The following is a 10,155-nucleotide window of genomic DNA, read 5'->3' as shown; positions in this document are numbered from 1 at the left end:
TTCTTTAAGTCCCAATTTCCTGTATTACTGTGATTCCCTCTTCTCCAGGAATGCTGTGATAGGCATTCCTTATAATTATTTTATTTATTTCTTTTTTGGCCACTCAGCATGAGGGATCTTAATTCCTCAACCAGGAATGGAACTCATGCCTTCTGCAGGAGAAGTGCAGAGTCCTAACTACTGGTCTATCAGGGAAGTACCTCCTTGTAATTTTTAAGTGCTTACATCTATCTCTCTGTAGAGTTGATGGAGGAGAAAGTAAGATGGTTTACACTTTGTTTACTCAAATGCCAGGCACTGTGCTAAGTAACATTAGCTATGATTTTCATCATTTTTTTATGGTGGGTACTGTGTGAATAAACAAAGAATTGGCCTAGGAAGTGACCCCTAGTCAAGTTGCTTTACATCCTAGTCTGCGTAGGATGGTCTTGGTTTATGCTTACTGATTAAAATGCCCCCTTTTCAGGCTCACAAGTGTACTAATTTGAATAATAGATTCCACCTATTGGTCATCCTACCCTTAGCATAATATCACAGGAAAAGGTATTACTGCTGTGATTCCTGGAGTGGTCCTGCATCCCATACCTCACCCCACCCCCATATTTGAACAACTGACATGTGTATCACCAGAGGAAACATCCAGGTGCTTGGACTCTGAAGAAATTTTATTTGATTTTTTGTTTCTGTTGTTCTTTAGCCATTTTCATCACATCCCTCTCAGCCTCCTAGCCATATTTTTCCTGTCTCATCATTTGTACCCTACCTTTGGCTTAGGATCATGCAGGGAAGACACCAGGCTCACACTGGTTTTCTTCAAGCATATAACTTTCATATTAATAAATAAATAAAGCTTAGTTTCCCTTGTGTCCCCCTACCCCTGGGGAAAAGGAACCAAGATGACAAGTTCTGCCAAATATCTTGAGACTAGTGGGCTCCCCACCTTCAAAACTCCCTTACAGCTCTTTCTAAAAATCACCTCCCTTAAATGAAAAAGATGAGCTCATCTCCCTTATCTCCAACTGTCAGAAACCAGCCTTTAGTGGGGAAAAAAAAAAAAAAACAACCCTAGGGCCCACATTATAGGAATTGAAATCTATGTAAGTCTTTTTAATTTTTATCATTAGTCCTACTGTTAGTGTTGTCCTTACCTTCAACTTTGAAAAACTAATAAAAAGAAAGGATGTTCTCACCACTATAATGAAACAAAGATGAATGCTTGGTTCTTTTATGCATAACATTAGATTAAAGGAGGTAAAAAAAAAATAGTAGGGGATGGGGAGAGGAGAATGCGAAGTCTCGGGAAAGTGACCAAGGGGATGGTGCAGTCTGTGGAAATCAGGTGAGAATGAAGTCTTTCTGAGGTTTCTCACCACTGTGACAGATGGAAGAGGTGGCTGGTGACTGAGACAAATGGTCCTCTCAGTTACAGCATGTCTGATGTGAGCCTCACCTCCCCATGACCGGCCTCTGACAAAGGAGCTAGGAGACAAATCTCATTCCCAAGGCTGTTGGACTGAGCGGGGAGGTGGGTGTGAGGTGAGGGGGAGTGGCAGCGGGACAAGTAGCTTCCCCTGGTTTCTTCCTGAGGAAAACAAGGTTGAAGCAGACACTTTGCCCCAAAGAAGGCTCTCACTCCACCCTGCCAGGCTTCAGCTAAAAAAAGGGTCTCCATATATCCACTGGGGCGGGGCATAACAAAGTACCACAGAAGAGGCGGCTTCAACTACAGAAATGAATTTTCGCACAGTTCTGCAGGCTAGACATCCAAAGTCAAGCTATCAGCAGTGTTGGTTTCTTCTGAAAACTCTCCCCTTAGATTATCCCTTCTTATAAGGAAACCAGTCATAATGGATTAGGAACCACCTGTAGGACCTCATTTTATCTGAATCACCTCTTTAAAGACACTATTTCCAAATACAGTCACATTCTGAGTTAATGGAGGATTAAGACACCAACCTAAGAATAGCAGAAGGGGTTGGGGTGGGGGGGGTACCTTGGGACAAAGGACACAAATTCAGCCCTGAACAGGGTCACTGTTAAACACTGGGAGACCATTCTCCTTGTCTGTATTTGAAATAGGTCTGTGATGGAGGTCTGCAAAAGGCCCTAAGTTTGCAAAGTCACTGATGGTGAATACACTGCTTAAAGATTTGTGGCCACATGTGACTGGTCAATGTCTCTGGTTTTTTTTAAACACCCTCTCATGGTAGAGAACAATTCGAGATAAATGCTCTGGAGACTTGCTCCACACAGTTATCCTATAAGGCGAGTATTTCTTTTAGGGCACAGTAGAAGGGGAGCAGACAACCATGGAAGGCTCTGGGGGAGTCAACAGAATCTAATAGGCTGCTCTCAGATGAAGATTCTCTTCAGTCCAAGAAGACTAGTCTAAACCTACAGACTCATAGGAAGTTCAAGTTCCCTGTATGTGTCAGGCACTCACTGGGTGTTGGCTGGACAATCACAAAGTCAGTTCCCTTATTGAGTTCATAGTCTACCCATAACTGGAGAAGAACAAAGCTATGTAATGAATGGTCATGTCCCCTCCTCAAATTCATATGTTGAAATCCTAATCCCCAGCATGATGGCTTTAGGAGGTGGGGCCTTTGGAAGGTGATTAATTAATTGTGGGAGGTAATTCATGAGATGGAGCCCTCTTGAATACCTTAGTATTATAAGGGTACTAATAAGGGTATAAGGGTACTAATAAGGGATTAGTACCCTTATAAAAAGACACAGAGAGCTTGCTTTCCCTTTATTCTGTGTTCCACCCCATGAGATACAAAGAGAAGCCCTATAGAGCAGGGGTCCCCAAGCCCTGGTCTGTGGACAAGTGCCAGGCCTGTTAGGAACCAGGCTGTATGGCAGGAAGTGAGCAGCAAGTGAGCAAGCAAAGCTTCATCTGTGTTTACAGCCACTCCCCATTGCTAGCATTACGGCCTCCTCTCAGATCAGTGGTGGCATTAGATTCTCATAAGAGGGATCTAGGTTGCATGCTCCTTATTACGAGTATCATCCCAAAACCATCCTTGCCCCTTCCCCTGACCCCAGATCCATGGAAAAAAATTGTCTTCCTTAAAACTGGTCCCTGGTGCCAAAAAGTTGAGGACTGCTGATCTAGAGGAAGCAGGTTCTCATCAGACACCAGATCTACTGGTGCCTTGATCCAACCAGTCCATTCTGAAGGAGATCAGCCCTGGGATTTCTTTGGAAGGAATGATGCTAAAGCTGAAACTCCAGTACTTTGGCCACCTCATGCGAAGAGTTGACTCACTGGAAAAGACTCTGATGCTGGGAGGGATTGGAGGCAGGAGGAGGAGGGGCCGACCGAGGATGAGATGGCTGGATGGCATCACGGACTCGATGGACGCGAGTCTGAGTGAACTCCGGGAGTTGGTGATGGACAGGGAGGCCTGGCGTGCTGCGATTCATGGGGTCACAAAGAATCGGACACGACTGAGTGACTGAACTGAACTGAACTTCCAGACTCCAGAACTGTGAGAAGTAAATTTCTACTGTTTAAGTCCCCAGTCCATGGTATTATGTTATGACAGTCTGAATTGACTAAAGCAAACAGGGGGTGTTGTTATGAGGGTTTGGATGCATTTTACTTCACAGATGTTGCAAAGCAGCTACACAGGTCACTTCACATCCATGTAGCGCTCCTTAAGCTGACCTAACCAGGAAAAGGGTCTTGTTCTGTCCTTGGCATTCAGACTGTGGCTTCTCGTCTTTGATGTTGATCTTAACTTGACATGGGCCCCTGTATCTCCAGAATATGAAACTTCCCTCTATTTTCCTTTATCACATTGATTGCAAATTTTATTATTTATTTGGCTGTATCGGGTCTTAGCTGTGGCATGCAGGAGCTTCACTGCATCATGTGGGATCTTTCGTTGCAGCACATAGACTCTCTAGTTGTGGCAGGTGAGCTCAGTGGTTGCTCTGCAGCATGTGGGATATTAGTCACCCGAGCAGGCATCAAACATGCATCCCTTATGTTGCAGAGCAGATTCTTGACCACTAGAACACCAGGGAAGTCCTAATTGTAATTACACTATTTTGTAATATTGGTTTAAAGGTCTGTCTGCTAATGTCAATATGTGAATCACATATTATTTTGTTTATAGGGTCTGTTTTCTCTTTGGGTTTTTGTTTTGGGGTTTTGATTATTTTAACCTGCCTCATTATTTTTTACTGGATACTGAAGATTTTAAATGATGCTTGTTTAGGCTCTGAACAATATTTTCATTCTCTAAAAATGAAGAGAAGTCTTCTTTTCATAGGCAAATAGAGTACTTGCATGTCATCTTGATCCTGGTAAGACTTAGTTTCAACTTTTGTTAGTCTTTGACTATTTTAACCCCATCATCTTAGTTCTGGTCCTCATCTCTCAGGTGTGATCCTTAGCCTCAGGATGGGACATTTCTGGATCTCAGCTACAGCCTGCATGTGTTTCCCAAAGCCCTTCCACTTTGGCAGAAACTCCGGCCTCCGTTTCTCCAGAATTATGCAGGTGTTGAAATCTCTGCCCAGCTTTTAATTTCCCTGCTACTATTTTCTGCTGGGTTTCTTGAAATCTCACCCTGAACATATACAGCTTTGGAGGTGGCCAACAATTTGAATGTTTCTCTGTCAACTTAGCCCAGAAAGACTACCATTTTATGTCTGCAGTCTCTCCTTCATTTTGACATTGCCTTCATGGGAAAAACCAAGTGAATGTGGGTTTCACTTTGGAATCTTTGTTTCTCCCAAGGGATATAACCGTTAATCTCCATTCTTGACTGTATTGGTTGCCCTCAAAACATTTACACAGTTGCTTGCATGGATGAGTGTGTGTATGTGTTTACTCCAGCTATTAACGGTTTTTTTCATGGAGAAGACGGGTACTCAGTTATCTGTTGCCACTATGAAAGATACAATTATAAAACTCAGCAGCTTACAACAATAATTCATTTTTCCATGGGTTGAGCAGGCTCAGCCGGGGAGCCTGCAACTACTGTCAGGTGGTATCTAAGGCTGGGGTCATCTGAAGCCCTGATTGGACTTGACATAGAATATGACTTATTCATTCTTAAGTCTCTTCCTTCAGTGTTCCAAGGCCTCTTTCACTTTCCATATATTGTCTCATAATCCATGGTTTAGGCTTCTAACAGCATGGTCTGAGGACAGTAATACTTTTTACCGTGTGACTCACTGCTAAGAGCCAGGAAGCACAAATGTCCAGGTTTGATAAGAAATACGTCTGTAAATAACACAGCATAATTTCCACTGCACTCCCTCAGTCAAATCAGTCACAGAGACCACCCAAATTCAAGGGTGGAGAAATAGACTCCACCTCTCAAGGTGAGACTGGCAAGGTCATATTAGAGAAGAGCATGTGGAATGAGAGAATGTTGTAGCCATCTTTGGAAAATACAGATAGCCATAGAGTTTGAAATCAAAAGTCCCAATCAAAACTGACTTAAGATGATAAAGAAAATCTGAATAATCTTTCTTAAAAGAAAACATTAAGAACAGATTCCCAGCAGTTGAATTCCACCAAAAGTGTAATCGATACATTCCAAATCATCACAAACACTTTCAAATCATAAAACTAAGAGAAACTTTTCTAACTATTTATATGAATACAGCACAATCTTAATCCCCAAACTAGACAAAGACCCAGTAGAGACAAACACTACTGGTCAACATTATTCATGGATAGAGATATAAATATCCTCACAAAACATCAGCAAACCCAACTTGTGTTGGCTGAGGTTCTCTGAACAGCCAAAGATGGAATTAGGTGTACAAGAGATATATTCTGATGGACAAATAGGAAGACATAGGAAGAGATACGTGAGCTTTTAGGTTGCAATATAGGCATGACAGTAGTGAAAGGAGAGAGAAGGATGGAATAGTAGGGGCAGTCTCAGATGCAGTGCAGATTTAAGAAAGTTTTAGGAGGTCCTAGGGAAGGGGCACAAGTCAGTCGGGGCTGCTTAGAGGAGTCCCTGTCCCACAGTAATGGATCAGTGCTAGTATCTTTACCGTGTTCAGTCACTGGTTTGGGAGCAGCCCAGGGGAAGTGTGTCCTTGACTCAAATGTGGTGGTGAATCCAGAGGGATGATAGTGGGGGCTATCAATTATGTTCCTTGAACCAGGAAATGGAAGTGATGTGTTTTCCTTGGTGTTGTTCAGTCACTAAGTCATGTCTGACTCTTTGCCACCCCATGGGACTGCAGCACACCAGTCTTCTCTGTCCTCCACTATCTCCTGAAGTTTGCTCAAATTATTCTCCATTGAGTCAGTGATGCTATTTTATACAAATCAGGCAATATATTCTAAAAACATATTTATGTATTCTAAACCTATAAAAACAATAAATGTTGAATACAGCTCAGGGATATGAGATTATTTTAATATTAAAAATTGATTAACATAATTTAACATTTTAACATATTAAAGGAGAAAATCATATGATCCACTTAATAGATTTTTAAAAATCCATAAAGGTCAACCTCTAATTACTATAAAAACTTTTACAAAAATAAGAATGTACAGGCTGTTTCTTAACTCAATGCTATACTATGCTAAGTCACTTCAGTCGTGTCTGACTCTGTGTGACCCCACAGACAGCAGCCCATCAGGCTCCCCCATCCCTGGGATTCTCCAGGCAAGAATACTGGAGTGGGTTGCCATTTCCTTCTCCAATGCATGAAAGTGAAAAGTGAGAGTGAAGTCGCTCAGTGGTATCCGACTCTTTGCGACCCCATGGACTGTAGCCTACCAGGCTCCTCCGTCCATAGAATTTTCCAGGGAAGAGTACTGGAGTTGGGTGCCATTGCATTCTCCGTCTTAACTCAGTATGAGATAGCTATTAGAAACCAAGAGTAAACATAAAAAACGATGGTGAAATGATTATTATTCTTTTTAAGATCAAGAAAAACAAAGATACCTCTATCCCTGCTCCTATCCAACGCTGTACTATAGGGAAAGGAGAGACATAGTAATAGAAAAAGAGATAAAACTGTCATTAATTGCAAACAATATCATTGCTTATTTAGAAAACTCCAAACTATTTACAGACAAATTATGTGCAAAGAAAAGCAATGGGCTGAGAAGAAATAAGATTCTCTCTGAAGTAAGATAAACACTGCATTAGAAAGATATGTCTTACCAGATGGGGTATAGTAAAATATAATGGTGTAGTACCGGTGTAAAGATGGACATCAAGAGAACATACTGGAGTATCCCAAATAAACCCACGGCTCTCATCCTCTCCTCCCCTCCATGAGATCCATGGGTTCATCGGGGATACTCCATTATGTTCTCTTGACGTCTGTCTCTGCTAGGATTGACATATATGCACTGTGTGTGTGCGTGTGTATGCTCAGTCGTGTCCGACTCTTTGCAACCCCATGGACTGCAGCCCACCAGGCTCCTCTGTCCATGGGACTCTCCAGACAAGAATACTGAAGTGGGTTGCCCTGCTCTTCTCCAGGAGATCTTCCCGACTCGGGGATTGAACCCGTGTCTCTTATGCCTCCTGCACTGGCAGGCAGTTCTTTACCACTAGCACCATCAGCTGATTCACACTGTTGTACCGCAGAAACCAATGTGATATTGTAAAGTAATTAGACTCCAATTTAAAAAAATCATGGATCTTAGTTTGGGCTGCTATAACAAAATATCATAAACTGAGGGTCTTAACAAACATTTATGTCACAGTTCTGGAGGCTGAGAAGTTCAAGATCAAGAATTGGTTCTGGTGAGAGCACACTTCCTGGTTTGCAGATGACCATCTTCTTCCTGAATCCTCATATGGCAGAGAGACAGGGAAAGAGAAGAAGGGAGGGAGGGAGGAGAGAAGGAAATTGGGAGCTATTTCTCTGTTCTCTTCATACCAGGGTACTGGTCCCATTGTTAAGATCCCATTGTTATCACCTCATCTAACCCTAATTACTTCCAAAGGCCCCTCCAAATACTTCACATTGGGGTTTAGGGGTTTCAGATTTTGAGAAGACATAAACATTCAGCTCATAACAAGTGCATCGAAATTTGCTTTATGACAGAGTGAGTATTGTTCTAACATACATTAATTGGAAAATCATCTTGAAAAGGACCCTTAAAGGGGAGATGTACCACTGTATATCCAAAGCTTTTTCCCAAGCCTTTCTGTAATGAGACCCAATCTTGTCTTCCAGTCACTGTCTTCTTGAACTTGAAGCAATGTATACTTGAGGAAAAGAGAGGATAACTGGATGGTTTTAAGTATTCTTGCCTGGAAAATCCCACGGGTGGAGGAGTCTGGTAGGCTGCAGTCCATGGGGTCGCTAAGAGTCGGATACAACTCAGCAACTTCAATTTCACTTTTCACTTTCATGCATTGGAGAAGGAAGTGGCAACCCACTCCAGTATTCTTGCCTGGAGAATCCTAGGGATGGGGGAGCCTGGTGGGCTGCTGTCTATGGGGTTGCAAAGAGTTGGACACGACTGAAACGACTTAGCAGTAGCATGATTTATCAAAGATTTGACACTTCACGAATTCCATACCTAATAGTTCACTATCTATAAACAAAATTTATTTTTTAAATTGGGATACAGCTGATTTACAATGCTGTGTGTTTCAGGTATACAGCAAAGTGATTCAGTTATACATATAACCCAGGGGTTGAACCCAGGTTTCCCACATTGCAGGCGGATTCTTTACCAGCTGAGCCACCAGGGAAGACCGTTATACATACACATGTATCCATTCTTTTTCAGATTCTTTTCCCATTTAGGTTATTATAGAGTATTGAGTAGAGTTCCCTGCAGTAGGTCCCTGTCGATTATTTATTTTATATATAATAATGTGTATATATTACTCCCAATCTCATTGTTTATCCACCTTCACTTTTTCCCTTTCATAACCATAAGCTTGCTTTTGAAATCTGAGTCTGTTTTGTAAGCAAGTTCATTTGTACTTTTTTTTTTAGATTCAGCATATACGTGATACCATCTGATACCTTTCTCTGTCTGACACTCTTCACTTAGTATGGTAATCTCTAGGTCCATCCATGTTGCTGCAAACGGCATTGTTTCATTCTTTTTATGGCTGAGTAATATTCCACTTTATACATGTATGGCATCTATTTTATTCACTCCTCTGTCAATGGACATTTAGGTTGCTTCTATGACATGGCTATTGTAAACAGTGCTGCTGTGAACACGGGGGTGCATGCATCTTTTGAATGAAATGAATTTTATAATATATAGTCTAAAGAAAACTCTAGGAAGCCTGTATTATGCTTGAGAATCTCAAAAGGCTTTCTCTTCCCATTTATTGCCTGTTTTGCCCCAGCACAACAAATTCCATCTTTCAATTCCAATTAAAATATTTAATTACCCTGCATTATATATGCTGCTGCTGCTGCTAAGTCGCTTCAGTCGTGTCCGACTCTGTGCAACCCCACAGACAGCAGCCCACCAGGCTCCGCCATCCCTGGGATTCTCCAGGCAAGAACACTGGAGTGGGTTGCCATTTCCTTCTCCAATGCATGAAAGTGAAAAGTGAAAGTGAAGTTGCTCAGTCGTGTCCAACTCTTCGCAACACCATGGACTGGAGCCTACCAGGCTCCTCTATCCATGAGATTTTCCAGGCAAGAGTACTGGAGTGGGTTGCCATTGCCTTCTCCAATTTGGTCCATTTGCCCCTTTTAGTAGTTTACAGTGGATATCTGGAGCCAACTGAGTGAGAAATCTATCCTTTAAGATCACTTTCCCTCTTCACTTTTGGGATCAATCTCAGTGAATCTGTGAAGGGCTTCTCTCAGTCTATCTAGGAATTTATCAGAAGCTTCCTTCTCTTCCTGTTCTATGTTTGCCAATTTGCCATAGTTTAAAGGCTTAGCATGCACCTGCCTGAGTCCTTCAAGAATACATCTGACAAAATGACTCTGATCCGATCTTCCTTTAGCTGTGTTGTAGTCACAGTCTGGTTCTGTAATTGGGACCGCCTGATTCATAGTGGGGAGGGCGGCTATCTCATTCTCCCTCTTCCCTACTGATTCATTACCAAGCCATTCATCTCCATTAGCAACCGCGTTTCCCAAAACTCGACTTAGTCAGGAGTCAGCGTTTGTCCCAAGATATACATCACATCCTTCCAAGTAAGGTCATAAAACAAA

The sequence above is a fragment of the Oryx dammah genome, unplaced genomic scaffold (genome assembly GCF_014754425.2).
Source record: "Oryx dammah isolate SB20612 unplaced genomic scaffold, SCBI_Odam_1.1 HiC_scaffold_10, whole genome shotgun sequence".
Taxonomy (NCBI): Eukaryota; Metazoa; Chordata; class Mammalia; order Artiodactyla; family Bovidae; genus Oryx; species Oryx dammah.
This window is presented reverse-complemented; position numbering follows the sequence as displayed.